The sequence below is a fragment of the Quercus suber genome, unplaced genomic scaffold (assembly GCF_002906115.3).
Source record: "Quercus suber isolate HL8 unplaced genomic scaffold, Cork oak 2.0 scaffold_93, whole genome shotgun sequence".
NCBI lineage: Eukaryota > Viridiplantae > Streptophyta > Magnoliopsida > Fagales > Fagaceae > Quercus > Quercus suber.
The window spans coordinates 311982-323130 of NW_027069558.1; positions in this window are offsets into that span (position 1 = coordinate 311982).

The following is an 11149-nucleotide window of genomic DNA, read 5'->3' on the forward strand; positions in this document are numbered from 1 at the left end:
ATATAGTTATCTGTCGAGTTGCTGTCGAGCCACAAGACTGAAACAGCTTTTCAAGCTCGATAGATGCTAGCTGTCGAGGTAGCTGTCGAGCTTTGATGATAGGCACTTCCTTGGCTTGAATCTTGGACAAACTTTCATGGCTTTAACACTTTATCTTGAAATAATTTTTCTTGAAGTATTAAACACATCCTAAATCTACCAAAATACAAGTAAAGTTCATTTTGTCAAAAGATTAGTCAATTATATAAAATTGTAACATATGTTCCTAACAAGTATATCACATATGTCCTAACAGATTCTATATATCTATCAATTGAATCTAAGCATATTGTGTATGTGATAGAAATCTTATTAAGAAACCATGGCCGGTTGATATATATGTTCATATTTCTAGCTCCTCAACCCCCACCCCCCCCAAAAAAAAACTTTAGTGGTTGCTGTAGGCTATAGATAGCTTCTATCAATCATCAAGTACGTTCCCTAATGTTAAAATTGTTCATTATATTTGACGAACTCAAAACTATTTATTATAATACTATGATAAATTCTCATTTATTTAATATATAAAAGTTATAATTGTTAGAAAATAGTGAATTTATCAAAATTTTCGTAACTAAACCGACTCTTTTTGCTATTTTAAATAAAAAAGTACATGACTCAAATACTTCACCTTCTATCATATTATTTAATTATAATTCTAATAGTTATCTTACACCCTTTTGTAAGTAAGATAGGAGAATGACCTTGTATATAAGGTCATATTCATGATCATATTTTACAAAAGGGCTGTGAAAACTTTGAAGAAGTAGTGAAAGTAAGACAAATGATAGTAACAAAAGGTAGAAAGGAAAAACAAAAATACAACCCTAGCCTATACCGTTTGGTTGAGCCTTTGATTAGGTTGTGGAAGCAGCGATTGTAGTTTCAAAACCAAATCTTTAATCTCTTCATTTGTGAAGTTTCTTGATCTTCAGCTAGACGTGACTGAAGCTCAATTGGAACTAGTTTTTTCTTAAACTCCCTTATAACAAGGACCAGAGTGGAAGCTGAACGAGGAGGTAGAGGTAGTTTAAAAAGAGAATGGAGGTGGGGTTTTAGGACAAAAAATTTAATATGTTGGAAAAAGACTGTGTGTGAAGACTGTGAATGTCTTGGAGGTAGAGCTCTTTGCAATGTCGCCCTTGCTAGAGCTCTTTGCACACCCACTAGAACCCTTAGCTTACATGGTGATTCGATGAACATCAGACTCTAAATTCTCTTTGCTAGCATCAAACTCATCAAAATCTAGGACTCGTTCACCAATAGATGAGGTTGCAAAGAGATCTAGGAAAGTTTGGTGGAATTTTTTGACCGAGAGAGAGAGAGATGGATTCTTCTTTGTGAAAAAATTGGGAAAAGAAACTGAAGAAAAAAGAGAGAGATTAAGGCTTCTCAAAGAAGTTTTAGTTTTCTCAAAGTAGCCTAGAGTTTTAGGCTATAGAAGATAGACATTGGATAGAGACATTGAGGGTGACAAGTAAGAGTCTAAGTTTTGATAGAACTAGATTGTGAAGTTTATAGTTTTGATAGAATTGGATTGTGAAGTTAGGCAAAAACTAGAAGTCTAGAAAGACTTATATTTGTAACTGAATGGGAAAGAATTACGTAGTAATATATTTCATAAATTTACAAAGATTGCAGGTGGAGGAAAGAGCCATATGTGGGTCTATAGACACCGCATTTTTTTCTCTTATTTAGGGCTCCCGTTTCCCAATGATGCTAAAATTCTAAGACCCAAGATTGATTTGGGGCCTAATTAGATTCTAAATTGACTTAAGAAATGTTAAAATAGAAAATATAATTTTTTATGAGCAAATAAATCTATTTTTGAAAAATAAAGGCCAAGGAAACCCTCGGCCAATGTACGCATGACTGACATAGGCACAAACTTGCGTACATAGCTAGGGTTCTAGAAAGCTATGAAAGGCAAGTTCTCTGTATTAAAGTTGGGGTTTGGAATGAATCCCACATTGTCTAGGAGCCATTCCAAACCCTAATTTTTCAACTATATAAAGTCTTACATGGTATATTTCAAAAACACACAGAAAATCCTAAGAGAAAATGTAAAATTCGCTAGAAATAGTGAATCAAACAGAGAGTTTTTCATAAAATATCCTCAACTCAATATTTTCTGATTGGGGCCTTTTGTGGACTTGATCTTTGAGTTTTAAGATTACTAACCACTTCTTTGTTTGATTGTGAATATATTTGATTGAGGAGACAGTCAAAATCAAGCCTAGGAGTTTTTGTTTGGAGGTATTGAGTTATAAACTCTTTTCTTTCATTTCTACTTTAATCTTGTTTCCTTGCTTTCTTTATGTTCTAATATGCTTGTTTAGTTTAGTTTTATGTAGTTTGTACGTTTTAAAGCATGTTAGGTTGTTAGTTTTATTGTTTTAAGTCCTACTCTATTTTATTTGTGTTCCTGAGCTTCTGGGTTAGGGTTCATTAGGTGTGTCTACGTACGCATGATTCTATATGCTCATGCAAACTGTAGTATGCATACACATACAACTAGCCTACATACGCAGGCTTATGTATGTGCACACATACTCGTACCCATAAATCCTAGTCTGAGTCTTCTATTTCTGTTTCTTTGTTTCTTTTACATCATATGCCTCTGTTTGGTTCATTTTTATGCCTTTTAGGTATCTGTCCCTTTGTTTAATTAGGGTTCCTTTTTACTTCTTGCTTTAATGCCATGAACATGCATTCACATGATCATCCATTGATGCATAGGTGCTGAAATGCAATAAGTTACGTGAGATAAGTTATGCATTCACATGAACATGCATTTTATGATGAATATGTTTGTTTGATGCTTGGATGTTATGCTTAGACGTTTGGATTTTATTCGATGTTAACACTTTGCTGTCATGTCTATGTTTCTGCCCCCTTATACTGCCATGATTTGTTTTGCTGCCTTGGATGAGATAATATGATATAAATAATAAATGTATGCTAGGTCTGATATAAGTTTCCATAATAGATGTATGTTAAGGTTTTGTGATGATTTATATCATGTTGATTGTTAGATGAATGCTAGTGTGTGTATGAGTTTAGAATAACAATATTGAATATGCCTTTAATGAAATTAAGAATTTGTCCCTTTGTTTAATTAGGGTTTCTTTTTACTTCTTGCTTTAATGCCATGAACATGCATTCACATGATCATCCATTGATGCATAGGTGCTGAAATGCAATAAGTTAAGTGAGATAAGTTATGCATTCACATGAACATGCATTTTATGATGAATATGTTTGTTTGATGCTTGGATGTTATGCTTAGACGTTTGGATTTTATTCGATGTTAACACTTTGCTGTCATGTCTATGTTTCTGCCCCCTTATACTGCCATGATTTGTTTTGCTGCCTTGGATGAGATAATATGATATAAATAATAAATGTATGCTAGGTCTGATATAAGTTTCCATAATAGATGTATGTTAAGGTTTTGTGATGATTTATATCATGTTTATTGTTAGATGAATGCTAATGTGTGTATGAGTTTAGAATAACAATATTGAATATGCCTTTAATGAAATTAAGATGTAAGACATAATGAGTGGAAGCCGACCCACGAGTCAGGCGGTCTTGGGTGCCTAACACCTTCCCAAGTCGTACCTATACTCCGGTAGTAAGATTAATCATTCCATGTAAGGACGCTATATACATGGTTCCTAGACCATAAAACTAGGTCGCAACTCTAAATCTTTTCTCTGTTTCAGTCCACTCGGCCGAGTCGTACTCCCCTCTTCCTCCAAGGAGGAAGGCCCCACACTTGCGCCCATAGGGCCCACTTGGATTAAAAAAAATATGTAACTTAAGTCTAAAAGTGTTCCATGTTCAACTTAGAGGGAGTGTTAAAAAAATTAGAGGAAAGAAGAAAAATTAATGGGTAGTGGTAAGTGGTCTCATGTGAACTATGTTATTATTAAGATATGTGTAATTTCATAATAATGAGTTTATTTAGTAAATATATCAAGCCTTTTATCAAGCTATAAACAAGCCTAAACTCAACTTGTTTTGTATCAAGCCCTATTGTTCACAAGCTTATTAACGAACTTTTTTTTTTTTTTTGCTTGAGCCCAGCTTATTTATTAAACAAGCCTAAAACTAAAACTCAAGCTTGGCTTATTTATAAATAAACGAACATGAACAAGCTTTTTATTAAGCCGAGCTCGAGTTGTTCATGAACGGCTTGGTTTGTTTATAGCCCTAGTCATTATCAAAAGATTTCCATTGTGATTTCCATTGTAGGTCTAATTTATTATGGTTTGACTCGTTCTCTTTTTCTATCGTTGTCTTTCTTTATTTTCTTCCTTATATTTTTCTATATATATTATCATAATATCATAGCAATGTCTCACATTTTTTTTTTCTTATCATTAGAGTTATGTAATATATTTTCTAATGAGTAATGCTACAGACACAAACTATTTTATAATATTTTTACAAACTACTGATGTGACTTTAGTAATTTTCAAATAATCATTAATAAATACAAATGTGATATTAGTGGTGGACCCATATAAAAACTAATAAAGATTTGTCATATTAATGATTTATAAAAATATTGTAAAATAATTTGCAACTGTAGCATCACTCTTTTCTAATAGCTGAATTTCTGTAAATAAATATATAAATATTTATGCATAAATATTTATGTAAATAAATAAATAAATAAATATATATATATATATATATATATAATGCGATCCGATTGGGATGTAGATCGGAGGCAAGGTGAACGGCGGTGACGAAAACTCACCGTGGCTGGATCGGTGTGGTGGCTGGATCGGAGGCTACGATCTCAGGAAATCAATGGTGCGAAGCTGCGATTTCTGGGTTTCTTGGTGTGGAACGGCGATCTCCGGTGCGAAGCTACGATCTCTGGGTTTCTCGGTGTGGAACGGCGATCTCCGGTGCGAAGCTGCGACCTCTCGATGTGGAACAGTGATCTCCGGTGCGAAGGTTGCGATCTCTGAGTGGTGGAACGGCGTTTCCTCGGCGAGGTGGTGATTTCTTTCTCGGCATGGTCTCGGCGTGGAGCTCTGGTCTCGTCTTTCTCGGCGTGGAGCTCTTCTTTCTTCGAGTTTCTCTAGCTCTCTCTCTTTTGTGCGTGACCCGGAAATGGTTTGAAGTGAAAATAAGAGTGTAAAACCATTTCCGGGTCAAGGGAGTAAATTTGGTCAACTGAAATCATATTTTCCGGAAATCTTTATTTTCCTGGTCTTCCAAACAGTGGGCTGAGGTGGTAAATGATTACCGGAAATCATTTACCACCAAAACAAACACAGCCTAAGTTATCAGTCAATTTCCAAGGCCTATTAAAGTTCAGATTATTATGTTAGATTTCCTGTATACTGATTGTTTAGCCACAAAGTTTCAAAACTACAAATAGTCATTTTCATTTTTTTTTTTTTTTTTAATCCTTTTCTGGCTAATCGTATGCCAGGGGATTCCACCCTCAGAAATTTAGAAGTAAATCCACGAAAGGAGACCTTTAACTGAATTTAATGCTTTCCAACTCAGTTCAACCTTCAAACCATGGCTCAGTCAAGCAAGGGAATCGTAGTAAACCGTTGTAGGCAACAATCAAAACGTTTACACAAAGAAAAAACATTGAGACTCAAACTATATAACTAGCTCTCTTCCACTCTTTGAAACCATCTTAAAAACTGATTTCTCTCCAAAGTAACTTAGCTCAATACTTACAAAACAAAACACAGAATAGAAGCACAATTTCCTTCATTTTTTTTTTTGTTTGTGTACAATTAAAGATGGGTTTCTCTCACATCTGGAAAAAAGTTTTGACAGTACTGCTTTTTGTTACCATTTTGGTTGCTTCTTCTCAAGTTGGTGCAATGAGGCAATTGGAAAGAGAACATTGGGTGAAGAAAGAAAGCCTTTTGTTTCAGTCTGTTCAACGAGGTCCTGTCACTCCCTCAGGCCCCAATCCATGCACTTACATCCCTGGTCGGAGCAAGGGCATTTGCCAATAGCAACTAGCAAGCCATGTTTCCATGCACACTCTAACTCTGCTGTGGGTGTTGATGTGGCTTTCTCTGCTATTAAAGCACTTGACCAAGATTAGAGCTCATGACCGTATTCAAATTTAATGTTTAGCAAAATAAATGGGAGACCATAATGAACTTTAAGACTAAAGTTCTTATGGCCTTTGCGTTAATTATGTAAATTTTTCTTTTTATTGCTTGGGGAACAACCATATCAAGTAAGTTTGGTTGTCAACCAATGTAACTAATGTAAACTTCTAAATAATTTGAAATATATTGATTCATGATTTTATATATAATTAATGTTTATTGACTTGTTATTATTATTATTTAAAATTTTGAACGTACCAGTGGGGGATGGAGATTGCCTAGTTCTTCCCATGTGAAGTATCTGGGTTCATTTATAAAATTAATTGTTTTCAATATTTTATTGGAGAGAGAGAGAGAGAGAGAGAGAGAAAATTTGTGTACGTGGTTATTTTTCTTTTATTGATTCTTTTAACTTTTGTAGAGAAGTATCATTCCATTCAAGTAGATTTTTCCCTTATGTAATCCTATCACAATTTCGTTAAACTGATTATTTTGAGTAATGTTGAAACAAAACTTTTTTCACAATATTTTCAATAACTTAAGTTGTGATTGAAGTGGACCTCTCACAAGTTCTCACAAGTTTGAGAACACCACAAGCATGGGACCTTCATTTCTTGGAGCAAATTTCGAAGATACTTTAACATTTCGTTTGTTGTTTAGATGCATGATGTGATTTTATCTTTGACTCTTGTAGCGTTGGAATTAATCCGGATTTTATGTTGGGGGTGTCAGATGTATGATAACCAATTTCACTATTTAAAAATAAGACATATGCCAAGATAAAAAATTAAGTTAATACAGGTAAATTGGAACTAGCATATATTTAGTATTAACAATATTATATATAAAAGATAAGACAAAAAAATAAATATTTCTTAATTAATACGTTTCTACTCAGCTTAAATCCCAAAATACATTTATGATTGTATCAAGGCTCAAGTACTAGCTAGTCAAGAATCGAGATCAAAGTCTGTAATATAACTCTAGTCAAGTCTTTGTTTCTAATATTACTTAGAGTACAAGCAAAGAAATTGTAATCCTACTTATAGTTCAAATATTGGAATACAAAATAGACAGATAGTATATTGTAATTGATTCAGTATAAAGTAATACATAAAAAATAGAATAAAAAAATTGTATTAAAAGTGGAACATAAAAGATGAGACAAAAGATTTCTATTCCAAATATTGGAACATTGGTTTATTTATTGATAGTCAATGATTTAGCTAATTATTTATATACCATTCAAAGGGTTTATTGTAATATTTTTCAAAATGCTAATAATGAAGTCGTAGCCATCAAAAGATTTTCATTAGATATAAGTCTAATTTCTTGTGTTTTGACTTAATTCTCTTTTTCTCTGCTCCTTCTTTATTTATTTTTTTTTCTTTATATTTTTCCATATATATTATCATAATATCATAGCTATGTCTCACATTTTCTATTTCTTATTAGAGTTATGTTTTATCTTTTCTAATAGCTAAATTGCTGTAAATGTAGGATCTTATTTGGCTTTACAAATACTTTAGCCGAACTCAGTTATCAGTCAATTTCCAAGGCCTATTGATGTTCTGATTTTGTTGGATTTCCTGTATACTAATCGTTTTGCCACAAAATGGGTTTCGAAAGTACAGACTGTCAATTTCTTTTTCTTATTTTTGCTAATCGTATGCGAGGGGTTTACTTTCAACACGTATACATATAAATATGAAAGTAAACCTACGAAAGAGAGCATTTACTGAATTTGATCCATTCCAACTCGTTCAACCTTCAAACCATGGCTCAGTCAAACGAAGGAAACCATAGTAAACCGTTGTGGCCATTATAGTCAATGTTTACCCAAAGGAGAAACATAAAGAGACAAACTATATATAAGTGTAGCTCTTCTCCACCTTTCTGAAACCATCTTTAAAAACTTATTTCTTTCCAAAGTACCTTAATTAGCTCAAAACAAAGAATATAGACACACTTTCCTTCATAATATTTTGTTGTTGTTGTTGTTGTTGTTGTTGTTACAAAGATGGGTTTCTCTCACATCTGGAAAAAAGTTTTGACAGTGCTGCTTATTGTTACCATTTTATTTGCTTCTCCACAAGTTGGTGCAACGAGGTCATTGGAAGGAGAACAATGGTTGAAGAAAGAAAGGCTTTTGCTTCAGTCTTTTCAACGGGGTCCTGTCACTGGCTCAGGTACCAATCCATGCACTAACATCCCTGGTCGGAACAAGGGCATTTGCCCCTAGCGGCTTTCTCTGCCATCAAAACTCTTGACCAAGATTAGAGTTCATGACTATATTCACATTTAATGTTCAGCAAAATATATAGGAGATAACCATGGTGAACCTAAAGTTCATGTGGCCTTTCCTTAATTTATTTATGTAAAATTTCCTTTTTATTGCTTGGGGAACAACCATATCAAGTAAGTTTGGTTGTGAACCCCCATGTAACTAATGCAAACTTCACAATACTTTGATTTGAATAATATTGATTCATTATTTTATTTTGAACAAGTGGGGGATGGGGATTGCCTAGTTCTTCAAATATAAAGAATCCGTGGTTCATATATATAAAATTATTCTGTTTCCAATATTTTATGCATCAGTTGAATACATAACTATTACTTTGGAGAAAGTGTGAGAGAGATTTTATGTAAACAACTTGCAAGTTTAATAATTTTCGTTAGAAAAGAATACATACTTTACGTTTGAAAAGAATTAATTAATAATAACAAAGTAAAGAAAAGGTTGCTTGTATTGTCCCATGTTATTGTCAAACTTTTGACCCACAACAAAATTTATCAGTTGAAATGCTTTCTTTAAAATCACAAATTTCAAGGCTGTTTAGCATGACGTAAAACATCCTCAAGACAAATATTTTCCTTGTTTTTGAGCGGGCAACAATGTAAAATCCTGTCAAACCAAAAAATTATCAAGCAATATATTTATGATTGTTAAAATATATAGTGTTGTGGGCTTTAGGTCCAGTTAGGTTACTTGTACTGCACACATATGCCTCCTATATAAAGGCATCTATGTACATTCTTTCATCAAGAAATACAATACAATTATTCAGTATTTCTAACATGGTATCAGAGCCACTGCTCTGACCTTTCTTTTAGCAGTCCTGTCTGTCTTGGTGTTACTCCACCCTTATCGCTTCTGCCGTCACAACAGCCACTGCAGCCACTCACCGTTGAACCTACGACGTCTCTCAGCCGTTGTCCTCAAGTTCCGGAACTGCAGCCGCCGTCGTTGAGGAGTCCCGCACCACACAGACCACTGCAATCACCGTCTCCGCCGTGCATCTTCCTCCGATAACGTTTTTGCACATACCACTGTGATCGTCTCGCCTCGATCTACGCACTCGTGGAAGTCTCGCAAGCATCGGAGCCAGCACGCGCCCTCACGCGCTTCCTAAAGAAGCCGCGCCTCAGTCACGCGCCTCACGCGCCATCACAGCCTCAATCACGCGCCTCACGCGCCAGAATTCTTCTTCACGCGCCTCCACGTGCCTACACGCGCCAGATCTCACCTGCTGACATCAGCCCTAGCTGACGTCATCTGCTGACATCATCCTGACGTCATCTTCATCTTCTCTTCTGCTGACGTCATCGCCCAGTCAGCCTGCTGACGTCATCCGTTGACTTTGACGAGGGTTGACCATTGACTTTTTGCTAGGGTTGACTTTCGTGGAGTTCAGGTGCTTCTTACCCAGTTTTTCGCGTAGATTTCATTTTTGCAGTCCATTTTTGCATATTTTGCTTCTAAATGAAGAATAAGGACAAGTTTGCTTCCTTTTGCAACAATCGTCACCGACAATCCAACAAACGGTTTTGCAATTTTTGCAAACGTTTTGGCCATAATATTGAGACTTGCTATCAGCGCAACAAATCAGTTGTTTCTACTTCTGTTGCTACAGTTGCCAACACTGAGGGTGTCCAACCCATGGCTCTTGTCTCTGCACAGTCTCAGTCTTCTGGATCCACTTTATCCATTTCCAAAGATGACCTTATAAATATCATCGCCAATGTCATTCATATGATTAGTAATGCATCTTATTCCTCTTCTCTCTCAGCTTTATCTGGTATGTCTCCTACCTCTTGGCTTATGGATTCTGCTTGTTGTAATCACATGACACCTCACTCATCCTTATTTTCTGACCTTAAACCTGCACCGCACCCTCTTAATATTCGTACAGCAAATGGTTCCACAATGTCTGGTCATAATATAGGTTCAATTTCAACCTCCAACCTCAAGGTTCCTGGAGTCTTTAATGTTCCTAACCTTTCTTATAATTTATTTTCTGTGGGACAATTAGCTGAGTTAGGTTATCGCATTACCTTTGATTATTCTGGATGCATTGTGCAGGATCCTAGGACGGGACAGGAGTTTGGGACCGGTCCCAGAGTTGGGTGGATGTTTCCCGTGGACAACCTTCGTCTTCCTCTTGTCGCTCCTATTTCTATTGCTGCAGCTGCTGCAGTTTCTTCCACTCCTTCCCTTGCACTTTGGCATGCTCGACTTGGTCACGCATCTTCCTCTCGGGTACAACAATTGGCTTCTAGAGGTTTGTTAGGTTCAGTGTCCACAGAAAATTTTGATTGTGTTTCATGTCAGTTAGGAAAACAACCAGCTTTGCCTTTCAATACTAGTGGATGCATATCCACTGATATCTTTGACCTTATTCATTCTGATGTTTTAGGGCCTTCCTCTGTCTCTAGTATTGGTGGGTCTAGATATTTTGTTGTCTTTGTTGATGATTATTTTCGCTATAGTTGGATTTTTAATATGAAACATCGTTCTGAATTATTGGAAGTATATTCTAATTTTGCAAAAATGGTTGAAACTCAGTTTTCCAGATGCATCAAAATTTTTCGATCTGATAATGCTCTTGAATACACTCAATATGCTTTCCAAGCTGTTTTGCATTCCTATGGCACTGTTCATCAACTAACTTGTCCAGGTACCTCAGCAAAATGGTAGAGCCGAACGAAATTTTGTCATA